This window comes from Gobio gobio, assembly GCF_949357685.1.
Source record: "Gobio gobio genome assembly, chromosome: 12".
NCBI classification, from domain to species: domain Eukaryota; kingdom Metazoa; phylum Chordata; class Actinopteri; order Cypriniformes; family Gobionidae; genus Gobio; species Gobio gobio.
This window is the reverse complement of record NC_137105.1, coordinates 37,344,225-37,356,481: the sequence shown is the minus strand read 5'-3', so window position 1 is coordinate 37,356,481 and position 12,257 is coordinate 37,344,225. Positions and strand designations below refer to the sequence as shown.

The 12,257-nt window shown below is 41.2% G+C and overlaps 1 protein-coding gene and 1 long non-coding RNA gene across 2 annotated transcripts in view; one reads left to right on the top strand and one right to left on the bottom strand.

The window, feature by feature from the left end:
• LOC307135047 (flavin-containing monooxygenase 5-like) overlaps positions 1-3,644 on the bottom strand; it is a 36,069-nt gene extending 32,425 nt beyond the window's left edge. Inside the window, exon 1 of the mRNA XM_079831203.1 lies at positions 3,510-3,644. The gene's annotated coding sequence lies outside the window, so the exon portion shown is untranslated. The remainder of the gene's footprint in view (positions 1-3,509) is intronic.
• The window catches only part of LOC307135048, a 910,342-nt gene that overhangs the window by 131,276 nt on the left and 766,809 nt on the right, over positions 1-12,257 (top strand). The window lies entirely within an intron of this gene.

Here is a 12,257-nt window from a genome sequence, read left to right as displayed (position 1 = left end):
AATAACAGCATAAAATGTTACCTGATATAATAAAAAAAAATACAAGACAAACTAAAATATTTTGTCAACAAAATACAATTATTAACTTTTTAAAATATAATAATGGCATTTTTTAATCATTAAAAATATAAGCATTTTTGAGTTTGACTACAAACACATCGCTAAATACAGCTATACAGCATAGTTCAAAACATAATAATAATGAATAATTTCTGAACATTAACTCTCAGTCATTATTCACCCTTTTCTCATGGTTTCTCAAAATAATTCATAAAAGTATAGAATATAATGGCATATTTCTATTAGGGTTCATTGTAATGCAGTGTGACAACACACCCCATCTGCACAACTGGGATTTAAACCACGGCTCGTGTCTTCTGCTGGTTAGATCAGCATTAAAGAACATCTCAACTGTTAAATAACAGATATAAGATTAAAATAATATCGGATTTGTCTTATTTTAAATAAACACAAAAAACAGAGATGAAAACTAAACTTAAAGGGTCACCCAAAAATGAAAATTATGTCATTAATTACTCACCCTCATGTCGTTCGACACCCGTAAGACCTCCGTTCATCTTCGGAACACAAATGAAGATATTTTTGTTGAAAGCTGATGGCTGAGAAAGGCTTCAAATAGGCCTCCATTGGCATTCAGTACATTTACACTCACAAGACCCATAAAAGGCACTTATAACGTCGTTACAAAGTCCATCTCACCACAGTTGCTCTACAATAATTTTACGAAGCGACGACAATAGTTTTTGTGCGCAAAAAAAATCTAAATAACGACTTTATTCAACTTCTTCTTGTCTTCCGTGTGTGCCTCCACAACGCATGCGCGAGAATATGACGTAGCGCCGGCGTTCGGGAATCCATGGAATGCACACTTTAGTCCCATTTGAGCATTATGCCGAGACTTAAAGCTGGATCAATGTAGAATCCAACAGCTTAGACGTGGCGCGTCTTCCTCTGCTTGTAAACAAATCTCTTCTGGGTCATGTGTCCGAACGCCGGATCTGCGTAATATTCTCGCGCATGCGTTGTGGAGGCCTACACGGAAGACAAGAACAAGTTGGATAAATGCGTTATTTTGATATTTTTTGCGCACAAAAACTATTGTCGTCGCTTCGTAAAATTATTGTAGAGCCACTGTGGTGAGATGGACTTTGTAACGACATTTTAAGTGCCTTTTATGGATCTTGGGAGTGTAAATGTACTGAATGCCAATGGAGGCCTATCTGAAGCCTTTCTCAGCCATCAGCTTTCAACAAAAATATCTTCATTTGTGTTGCAAAGATGAACGGAGGTCTTACGGGTGTCGAACGACATGAGGGTGAGTAATTAATGACATAATTTTCATTTTTGGGTGAACTAACCCTTTAAGTAAGAAATGTACTTTTGCTATGGTTAAATACATGTTCAGTCATATCTTCCAGAGATTTTTTAATTTTGGCGCTATTTTTTCTCTAAATAATGTTGATATGGCAACTAGTAAATACACTAAGTTTCGTCATTCTGGCATGTGTGGAAAGGTTAAAACATGTGCGTTACAACTAACCCCGCGCTCCCCTACTAATCCCGTGCAAATAGGGCTTTAGACAGTAGAAAAGCATACATACATTGGAAGCTATACTCTACTCAAAATATTTCCAGATGGGAAGTCTTTCTTTTTTTGCCTGTTGCCATTGCTCTAAATACAAACACCAAACACCAACATCCTATCCCCTAATCCCACCCTAATGTCACATGCCTGTCCTGTCTTGAGATGCACATGGGTGTTTTGTTATTTTGGGCCATGTGCTCCTGTCATGAGTCTGATCCCTCCCTCTTGTTATCTGATTAGTGTTTGATTTCTCCCACCTGTTCCCTCCTGATTTATTTCCCTTTATAAGTCCCCTTGTGTTTTCAGTCTTTGTCGGTACGTTGTCTGATGTCTCCCGGTTTCCCCGTGATCCTGTTTTGGAATGTTTTCTGTTGATGTATTTCTAGTTTTATGTTTTCCCCTTTGAGGGTTTTGTTTTGTTATTATGTTTTATTTGTTAATAAATATTCAGTTCTCCTGCAATTGAGTCCTCACTCCTGTTTTACTTGAGTTACACGTGACACCTAACCCCAAATACCAACACCAAATTACCTAGAAAACAACAAGTGCAAAGATTTTACCTAAATAAAGACACAACAACAACAACAAAAAATTGTGACAAATACATTTTGGTTATCTAAATGTAATGTATTGATTAACTTTCAAAGTATAGCACTCTCCTCACAAACCCATTAGCCAGACTGACTCTTCTGACACGCAAAGCGAAACATGCACGTTGAGTCATCGAATACACACCTCGATACGGAGCTTCACTAGAAATTGTCTTGCATGCACGATACTTGCACCGAAACTTAAGTGTCATACGTAACATCACTACCTCTTGCCTGTTTGTTGAGTGTGGATTACACTTTAAAATAAAGCTGCGTTTGGATTCTCAACCTTCGTGTCTCGGAGCAGTACGTTACAGAAGACTTAGCCTTATCATGGATCTAGTAGTTGAACTCATCCATTTGAAGCAAGGTAATAGATCACTCGAGGACCACACCCAAAATTTTCTGGACCTTGCTTATTTAACAGACTTTCCTGATTTTGCCCTTATTGACTTTTATTGTTATGGACTCAATGATAGCTACCAATCCAAACTCATCAGGGATGGTCCTCGAAAATCACTGGTTGAGTTTTTGGGCTATGCACTGTTTTTAAGTGGGTCCTCCTACACTGTTGGGGAAGTAGAGGAGTACATTTCCCCTAAAAGTTTTTTGGAAGGGGGCACTGTGCATCAAGCTCCAAAGCCTGCGGAGCTTGGCCCATCACAGTGTTCACCATGTCCAGTGCTGATGATCGCTAGTCCCATGTTTTCTGTACCTTCCTGTCCTGTGGTTTCCCCACCTGAACCTGCTCACAAGATGGCCAGTGTCAGTGTCCTTGGACAAGATGGCTGCTGCTACACCAGATCCCTCTGACAAGATGGCCGCCCCCACGGCAGATCCCTCTGCCAAGATGGTCACTGCCATGCCAGAGATGGCTCCCGCCACTGACCATCGTCCAGAGATGGCTCCAGCCACTGACCATCGTCTAGAGATGGCTCCAGCCACTGACCAGCAGCCAGAGAGGACTCCAGCCACTTATCAGTGTCCAGAGATGGCTCCAGCCACTGACCAGCTGCCAGAGAGGACTCCAGCCACTGACCAGCAGCCAGAGAGGACTCCAGCCACTTACCAGTGTCCAGAGATGGCTCCAGCCACTGACCAGCCGCCAGAGAGGACTCCAGCCACTGACCAGCAGCCAGAGAGGACTCCAGCCCCTGACCAGTGTCCAGCAGTATGTTACAACCCCTTTAAAATGTTTGGCATGGATGTGCTGCATTTATTCATTGAGAAAAATATGCCAGCAGATGACGCAAAGACACCAGTCTAAATATATGCTACAAGCTTGACACTTATGACACAAAGATAAATCTTACCTTTTAACTGAAGATGGTCTCAAGCCTCAAAAAAAGCCTCAATAATGTTTTTTTTCTGTTCTTAATAGTTAGAGCAGATTTCCCTGCAACCATCTCATTGAAATCAGCCTGTTATATAACCAATTGAGCGTATCTGAAGTCTGAAAGAGGAGGGTGGTGTCTGCTGGCACTAGTTTAAGGTGGATCAAACTGGAATGAATAATTGAGAAAGGAAAAAAACAACAACAACGTTGTCACACAAACATGTTACAACGTGATGAAGACAAGCAGGAATGTTCAGTCATTTCTCATTATCACAGACATGCAAGTCTTTTGGGTGTTGTCGTAAATCTTATCACAAAACAAAAGATGAGTTCAATGGTTTTTGCAATGGTCTAAAGTTTAATAAAACTAACATTTTAAACATGCAGAGGTATATTAAATTAAAATACCAATAAAATGCATGATATAGGAGGCTTCCGGTTATGGCGTCGAGCTGAACGGCAGCACTTCTCCCCGCTCCATCGCTGAACTTCAGATTATCGCTGTAAAACCGCCCAACTTCTATTCTAAAACTACTTAAAGTCAACCCAATGTCATTGTAAGTTAAACATGCCCAGGGGAGTATCAAAGAACAAGTATAAGAAATCGCTTAACTCTCTGGACTTTCAAGCTAGCGAGGAAAGTGTCTCAGAACCCGAACACAGTGAAGGAGACGCCATGTCGGTGGACACGGACAGCGAGCAGGTGAACAATATCACCAGCGCTGATATTATGCAAGCCATCAAATCCCTCAAACATGACTTTCATACAGAAATTAGTAGTGTGTTAACGGCTATTAAGGATGTTCAGGCGAACATACAAGAGTGCAACGGGCGCATAACACAGGCTGAAGAACGGGTATCCTCGGCGGAGGATTCAATTAGCGGCCTGCAGACAAAAGTCAGCGCGTTGGAAAGAAAGGTGAAGTTTTTGGAAACGAAGGCAGATGATCTGGAAAACAGAAGCCGTCGCAATAACATGAGAATCGTGGGCATACCAGAGAAGGAGGAGGGGACGGATTCTTGTGCTTTTATGGAAAAATGGTTTACCGAAAATCTAAGTGTGCAGCCGCCGGTGATATTGGAGAGAGCTCACCGCATTACCGGATCGAAGAGCGCCCCCACTTCCTCCCCGCGAACTTTCGTTGTGAAGTTTCTAAACTATCGAGACAAGGAGTGCGTATGGAGAGCATCAAGAACAAAAGGCCAGTTGATCTACAAGAATAACAGCATCAGGTTCCACCCGGATCTATCGGCTGAAGTATATAAACAACAGCGAGACTTCTATGAAGTGCGGTAGAAATTGAGGGAGAAGGGAGTTGACAAACACAGGATGCTTTTTCCAGCCAAGTTGCTTGTGACCCACGGAGGACACACACACACTTTCAACACGCCTACTGAAAGTCCATCAGTTCATTAATGGTCTGGGAGGGGACGCATGATGGAGCTATGGTGACAGACATCTGTTTCATGACGTGTTTCTGTTGCTTGCTTCCCTCCCTGCTCTCCTGTAATAATTAACTAGTTGCGCGACTATATTAGGGAGGTAAGCTACTAAGTTCTTGCTTGTTCTATGAGAGTCCTTGTTTTATTTTCTTTCCCCCCTTTTTATTTATTTATTTTTATTTATTTATTTTTATTTTTTCATTGGTTTCTAACTTGTTGGATGACTTTAAGGGTGTAAAGGCAATGGCACTAAATCCTCTTCAGTGGCGGATAAAGAATCTTTTTGATTTTTATTTTTATTTGTATTTTCTTCTCTAAATTCTGGCGATGAGAGTGGGAGACATAAACGCAGGACATCTGTGATGGTTGGAGGGGACACAGATTTACTGCGGGACTGCAATAACGAACTTGCAGTCAAGGCCCAGTCTCCTTTATGGAGGCTCTGGATAATCCTTCACTTCCTTGCAAAACTTGTTTTTTCATGGCCGACTCAGTTGCTTTATATGGTTTTGTTAATGTTACTGCAAGGAAGACCCATACGTTTATGGGTGAATAAATTGGAAGTCTGGATGCAAAATGTCATCATGTATATAGTTACAGTGTCTGTGTTAATGTTTTATTTTACAACATGTGATATGTATAACAATGAGCCCCAAGAAATGGAAGCTTCAGCATAAGTTCTGCCGGGAAGACTTAATTGTCATGTCACTTTAATTTTATCTATCCAATCACATGCTAAATACCTGGGTATAAAAAGATCGGTACTTACGCATGTTTGAGTTCGCAGATGCTGACGCTCCAATTCACTTGACGATCCGGGCGTTCCGTAGTGGTCGATCGCTGGTCCTACGATAACTAATAATGTGTTTACAGTGGCGTTCTAAGTCCATGTCAGCCTTTCATTCTGTTCAATGAGTTACCGCAGTAACAGACGCGAGTGCTTCACTAACAAGAGCAAGTCTCACGTCAGACTCAGATCAATCGCTTCATGAGGACTATCTGGGCATGTTATCAAAGACACGGCTGTGGTTTTCATCACCATTCTGACGACATCACTACATCAGCATTTATCACAGTGATATGCATATGGTTATGCATTCCGATGCCGATTGGGTGTAGTATACTACTCTTTTTCAACTTTGTCGCAAGCATGTCTGCATAGAGCACACACATGCATCGTGTGAGACGCGCACAGGTGTTTGCCGGTCTGCTCGTGCAACGTGATCTCTTGTTGTGACTCGTTTGTGCCCATAGTGCTCGTAAATGATTCGCATGACACCGGTTACCGCTATAGATAGTATTTTGTTATAAAACTGAAACAGAACAGATATGCACAGCTTATTTTGACTCTATCATTCTCCCTACGAATGCAAGGAAAATTAACACGGGTTTTAAAGCAACATGCACCCATTTAATCGGGGCTTCATGTTGAACTGAAGTTAAGCTGAAATCGCGATTGGGTTCAGTGTTATCAGATCACTAAAATTGAATTTAAAAACTATGCTGAGCAAATAAGCATATTTAGGTACAGCACCGATATCAGTGCTTTGATCCGGTCTGATTCAATGGCGTTAGATTCATCTTCCAAGTGTTGTGAGTTCGTCACATATGCAATTTAACTGTCACAACAAAGTTTCAAGCTTGAAGTGTTGGCTGTCATCCAGCAGAGTACATATTTTGCTCAAACATACGGGGCACCAAGCGTTGGACTGGCTTCCTTTCGTGATTCGATATGGCTTCCTTCCCTATGAGGAAGATCTGTAGCGTTCTGTGCTCATATAAAGGTGCTGTTTTATGTTCAATCTTCAGGTGCTACATGGAAAGCCTAATGAAATACTCTTCCACCTATTCAAAGAAAAAACATCTAAAATTAATTTTCCAGAAATTAAACAAAAGTGTGCTTTGATGAACACAGAAAAACACATTTTGATGGTGAGAACAAGAAAATATATGTAATTCGCTGAATGGAAACATTTCGTTTTTTATACGTATTGTTGAAGGTTAACAATGTTTGCAAGATAAATTAGTTTAAATTATCTCCTTGATACATTCTTTGCATTATGATACTTTTTGATGTTGTGATGGTAATGACGTTTTGCAGTGCCAGTTGGCAAATAGATATCAAATACTCAAATTACATTTAAGCTCAGTCGTGGCCATTATTATATCTTTACATCAAAGCATGTAAACATTGTCTTGACATAATTTTAACAAAATTCAACCAAATTTCATTCATCAAAATGTAAGATGGCAAAATAGCCCCCAATTGAAGAATCACCCTTATATTTCTAGAAACTTAGAATTTGGTGTTATGTCTCCCTTGGTCTTCCGTGCTAGGACGCCATGGCTACATTCATGAATAAAACAAATGTGTATCTCGCTTGTACTCTCAGCATCATATGTTGGGTAAGGTTTGCTTACAAAACAAGGTTGACTTGATATTCGATAGCAGTTCTAATTTAATTCCTTACTCAATCCGACCTGTTAACATAAGATTGCATCGCACAGCATCTAAATGGCAGCACGGGAATACAATTATTCAAATCATTCATGAATATAGTGAGCAGAGTGCACTCCTTTATAAATGCATGAAACTGCCAAATGCTTCAGTTCAGATAAACTCAGTGGAAACCGCTGTGGTCAATCTGACTACACCGAATCATGATCTATTGGATGTTCTACTATTCGTTGGTCAAACGTATGCACTGGAAGGCAGAATTAGCGGTGAACAAGCTCTGAACCATTCAATCCTGATTGTGTGTTTTCTGTTTTGTGTAACGGACATTACATTTATGCATTTGGCGGACGCTTTTGTCCGGGCACCTTGAGTTGCATTCAGGGTGCACATTTGGCGTTTTCGGGTCTTGCTTTTCCTGGGAATCGGGCCCGCGGCTCGGCGTTGCTGGTGCCATGCTCTACTGTTTGAGCTACAGAAAAGACATGCCTGTGATCAGTTACACTCGAACTGAATTCTATCGTGACTAAAACAATATACAGGGGAGTAAATATAGCACATGCGTATTGATTTCTGGCTGCGCCGCAAACAGCGAGTTCTCTCGCAGTAAGTTTTTCTCTTCACTAAAGCTGGCACACACGGTGCGCTTATAGACATTGTGATTTGTTGCTTTTCAGACTGCGATCCTGATGCCACCCTGGGGGATCTCAGTGCATTTACAGCAGGCTGTATGTTAATCAGACGCACGAAGAAGTGTCTGGAGTTTTACATCAACTAATTCACAAAATTATCATGGCGTTGGGGAACATGTCAAACTAATTATTAAAGACATCAGATTTTATTCTAGGAATTTTTAGGATTGCAATATTGTCTCATACTGCCAAACGTGGCTAAAATCACACAGTATTATCCTGGCTTAGGTATCAAATGAAGATTTCGCTTCGATCTCTTTCTTAGGTTCGGTAGCGGTGTCGGTTCCTATATAGCTAGTTATGGTTTTATTAGCTAGTAAAGCTTAAACATATAAAACATTATTTTTCCTTTTGCAAGGGCGTCGTCCGGTGTTCTCAATCACATGCGCATGTTATGTATTTGTCATGCTGTTCTGGTTTATTTTCTTTTGGGGGTTCTCTCAGCAGGTTGACGGCTAGATGGTGTTCTATCAAGATGTGAGCGGGAGCTACGCCCAGGGGTTTAGAATCCTCCTAACTGCAGATGGAAAGATGTGTGATCTCTAACTCGCCTGTGCATGGGCCATTCTTTCAGATTGGTGTTGCTACGAACATAGCTCAACGCGCGGAGTTGGCATCCTCTACTAAGGTCTCTCCTATCAAGAAGCATTTGAATGCAGGATTCCATGATGGTCAAGATGGTTTCTTCAGCAATGCTTAAACCATCAGGCATGTTCATTAAACTCTCCCATAATTCCAAAGGTAAAACTAAGATTACCTACTTGTCTTAACAAACATCAGGTACGTTCAAAGCTTTTAAGGTTGATCTTCCATTTACACCGATATTCCGATAGAAGCCATGTTTTATAAGCCTTTCGGCTTCATGTGTCCAGGGAAATTCACTTTAGAAACTAATCAGTTTGATTCTACTCTCGGTCTTTCCTGTTCTGATCGTCACTTCTCACCCAATTTCTTTACTCTTTTACTTAAGCATTCTAGAATGACTTTAAAGGTTCTGGTATCACATGAACAATTTCTAAGATGAAGAATAATTACTGTCCCTTCACTTCTAAGGTTAAAAATCTTCACGTTCATCCTAAGACTTCTGACCACTCCCCCCTATTTTTATCTAATGGAGCACCTCTCTCTAAGGCCTGGTTCAGACCCACTTTTATACTGACTTAAAAGCTGCAGTTTACCTCCTTCTCTTCATATCAGACTTTCTACAGCTACGACAGCGGAAATTCTAGGCCAGCATTTAAGCTACCGGGAAGATGATGTTCTTCTGCATTCAAGTCTTATATAAGACAGATTCTAAAATCATCCTTGAAGCTCAGCAAGCTCTCCAGTAATGGTTCTGGTAAATCCCTATGCAATTACTGGTGGTGGTGTTCCGGCCAATTCGGCTCGGTACGTTATGATAGCATGGTCTTTCTACTATATCAAAGATGGCGTATGGCCCTGCGGCCTTGTCTCTGTGGTCTAGCAGACTGTGTGGCCCTGCGGCCTTGTCTCTGTGGTTTATACATGTTTAAATAAATAAAAATAAAAAATAAATAAAAAATATATGTAAAAACCTGTTACATTTATGCAGCAACAGATATGAATTGCTCATGTGTAGTACTCCTCTACAAATTATAACTTCAAGTTCTGTTTTATCATGAATTGACCTTTTTAGCCATCAGCAGGCGGCGTTCCATGTTCACGCTTAACATGTTAACTCTTATTCTTCTTCTTTGTAGGAACTCCAGGACACAAGACCGGTGGGTCTATTTTATTTGCCTTTTTTCGTGTGGCCCTGCGGCCTTGTCTCTGTGGTCTAGCAGACCGTGTGGCCCTGCGGCCTTGTCTCTGTGGTCTAGCAGACCGTGTGGCCCTGCGGCCTTGTCTCTGTGGTCTATCAGGCCGTGTGGCCCGGCGGCCTTGTCTCTGTGGCCTTGCGGCCTTGTCTCGTGGTCTAGCAGACCGTGTGGCCCGGCGGCCTTGTCTCTGTGGCCCGGCGGCCTTGTCTCTGTGGCCCTGCGGCCTTGTCCTTGTGGCCCTGCGGCCTTGTCTCTGTGGTCTAACAGACCGCGCGGCCCTGCGGCCTTGTCTCTGTGGTCTAGCAGACCGCGCGGCCCTGCGGCCTTGTCTCTGTGGTCTACCAGACCGTGTGGCCCGGCGGCCTTGTCTCTGTGGTCTATCAGGCCGTGTGGCCCGGCGGCCTTGTCTCTGTGGCCCTGCGGCCTTGTCTTTGTGGCCCTGCGGCCTTGTTTCTGTGGTCTAGCAGACCGCGCGGCCCTGCGGCCTTGTCTCTGTGGTTTATACGTGTTTCTTACGTGCGTGTTTCTTAAAAAAAAAAAAAAAAAAAAAAAAAAAAAACCCATCAGCAGGCGGTGTCCCATGTTCACGCTTAACATGTTAACTCTTGTTTTTCTCCTTTGTAGGAACTTCAGGATACAAGACCGGTGGGTCGATTTTATTTACCATTTTTGGGGGATAGGATGGGCTCCGTCCAGGTGGAAGCCTTCTTCTATGGAGTCAGAATAGACTCATTAATAATTCACGCAAAAAACAAGATGCACACATGTGTAACCAATTTCACATGCATGAAACCAAATTCACGTGCACAAAAAACAATTCACGTGCGCAAAATAAAATTATATATTCATAAAAATACATTTCACAAATGCAAAACACAATTCGTAGATTTACAACTGTGCACAAAAACTTTTGAATGTTTAAAATGTACACATTCATCCTGTAATGCGAATGTGCAAATCGTCATTCACGTGTGTGAATTGCCTTGGATGTGTGTGTGTTTTTTTGAGACTTTCCTGGCAGCGCAATCCTCCCTACACAGAGGAGTCGTACTCTTTAGCCAATCAGATTTAAGCTCATCAATCGGCCAATCATAACCGCGTGAGGGCGGGCCCACCTGAATGTTACGTCATCAGCGTTCGACCGCAGTTAGAGATCATGGCTAAGCAGCAGAGGTATGTATGTGAAGTTTGATCGGTTCATTTCTGTGTTTACTGAAACTAAGAACTTAGAGATCAGTTGAAGTGAGTTTATTCAATATTAACAGATGTAAGCAACTGCTGTGGTAATCAGATGTCCCATATGAAGAGGAAATTATGCTTGTTTTGTATTTTAGCTGCAGGTACAGAGACAGACATCTCTCTCAGTTACAATCACACAAATTATTGTAAAACAATAATCTGGGTGGACAATAGCTCCCATTTAGCACTGGCCTCATCAAGATATTTTTTCACTATGTACAATTTTTTTAATGAGCACTCATTGTTTAGTGATGAAGATATTTTGCCATTTGTGCAACAGTATACAGTGTTAAATTGTTATTACACGTATTGTTCCTGTACACCTTTGGTGTGACATCTGGATAGCAGTCACAAACATCTAAATTCATGTTTCCTTATTCTCTTTTATAATTTGTTTATAATTTGTATTAATGTCTTAATCTATTCAGTACACATGTACTTACATGTTCTGTGCTGTATTGTCATCTCAAGATTTTTAATGTCACAGGACAATGTTGTGAATCATTTTACTTTGCCTGGCAAAAAAGCGTTTTTATGCTGATCAGACAAAGATGCAATTAACATCATACTACTAAGATTACTCCGTACACTATATTCAATTATATTACCATCACTTCATGTCCTGCTTCCTGCTCTTCCTCTGTCTGCAGCTCTTGTACTGCGTGCTGACTGCTTTAAATATCAAACCAAAATCTGATGTGTTCTGACAGAGAAAGGGCTAGTGGCGGCTAGATTGAACACATTTCATTTGTTGACTTTCACCTGATGTGTTGCACTTAAATGTATCATTTGGCGATAAACATTTATCTACTTTAAAAGAAAAGAAGACACTTACTGGAACACTACCAACATCCCTGACCAGCCATGCAATGACATTGTGTTTCCAGTGCCCCGTGACTGAAGAACTAACCCAGCTTCAAACTGTTAATCAGCCAATCTCACAACTACAGAATATATTTATATACAATGTTTTATATATATATATATATTATATTGCTCTGTACTACATGTTGTGCTTCTTCATCATTTACTCACCCTCAACCTGTACTGAGTTTTGTTTGTTCTGCTGAACACAAAGGAAGTTATTTAGAAGAATGTAACAAAGCAAATCTCTG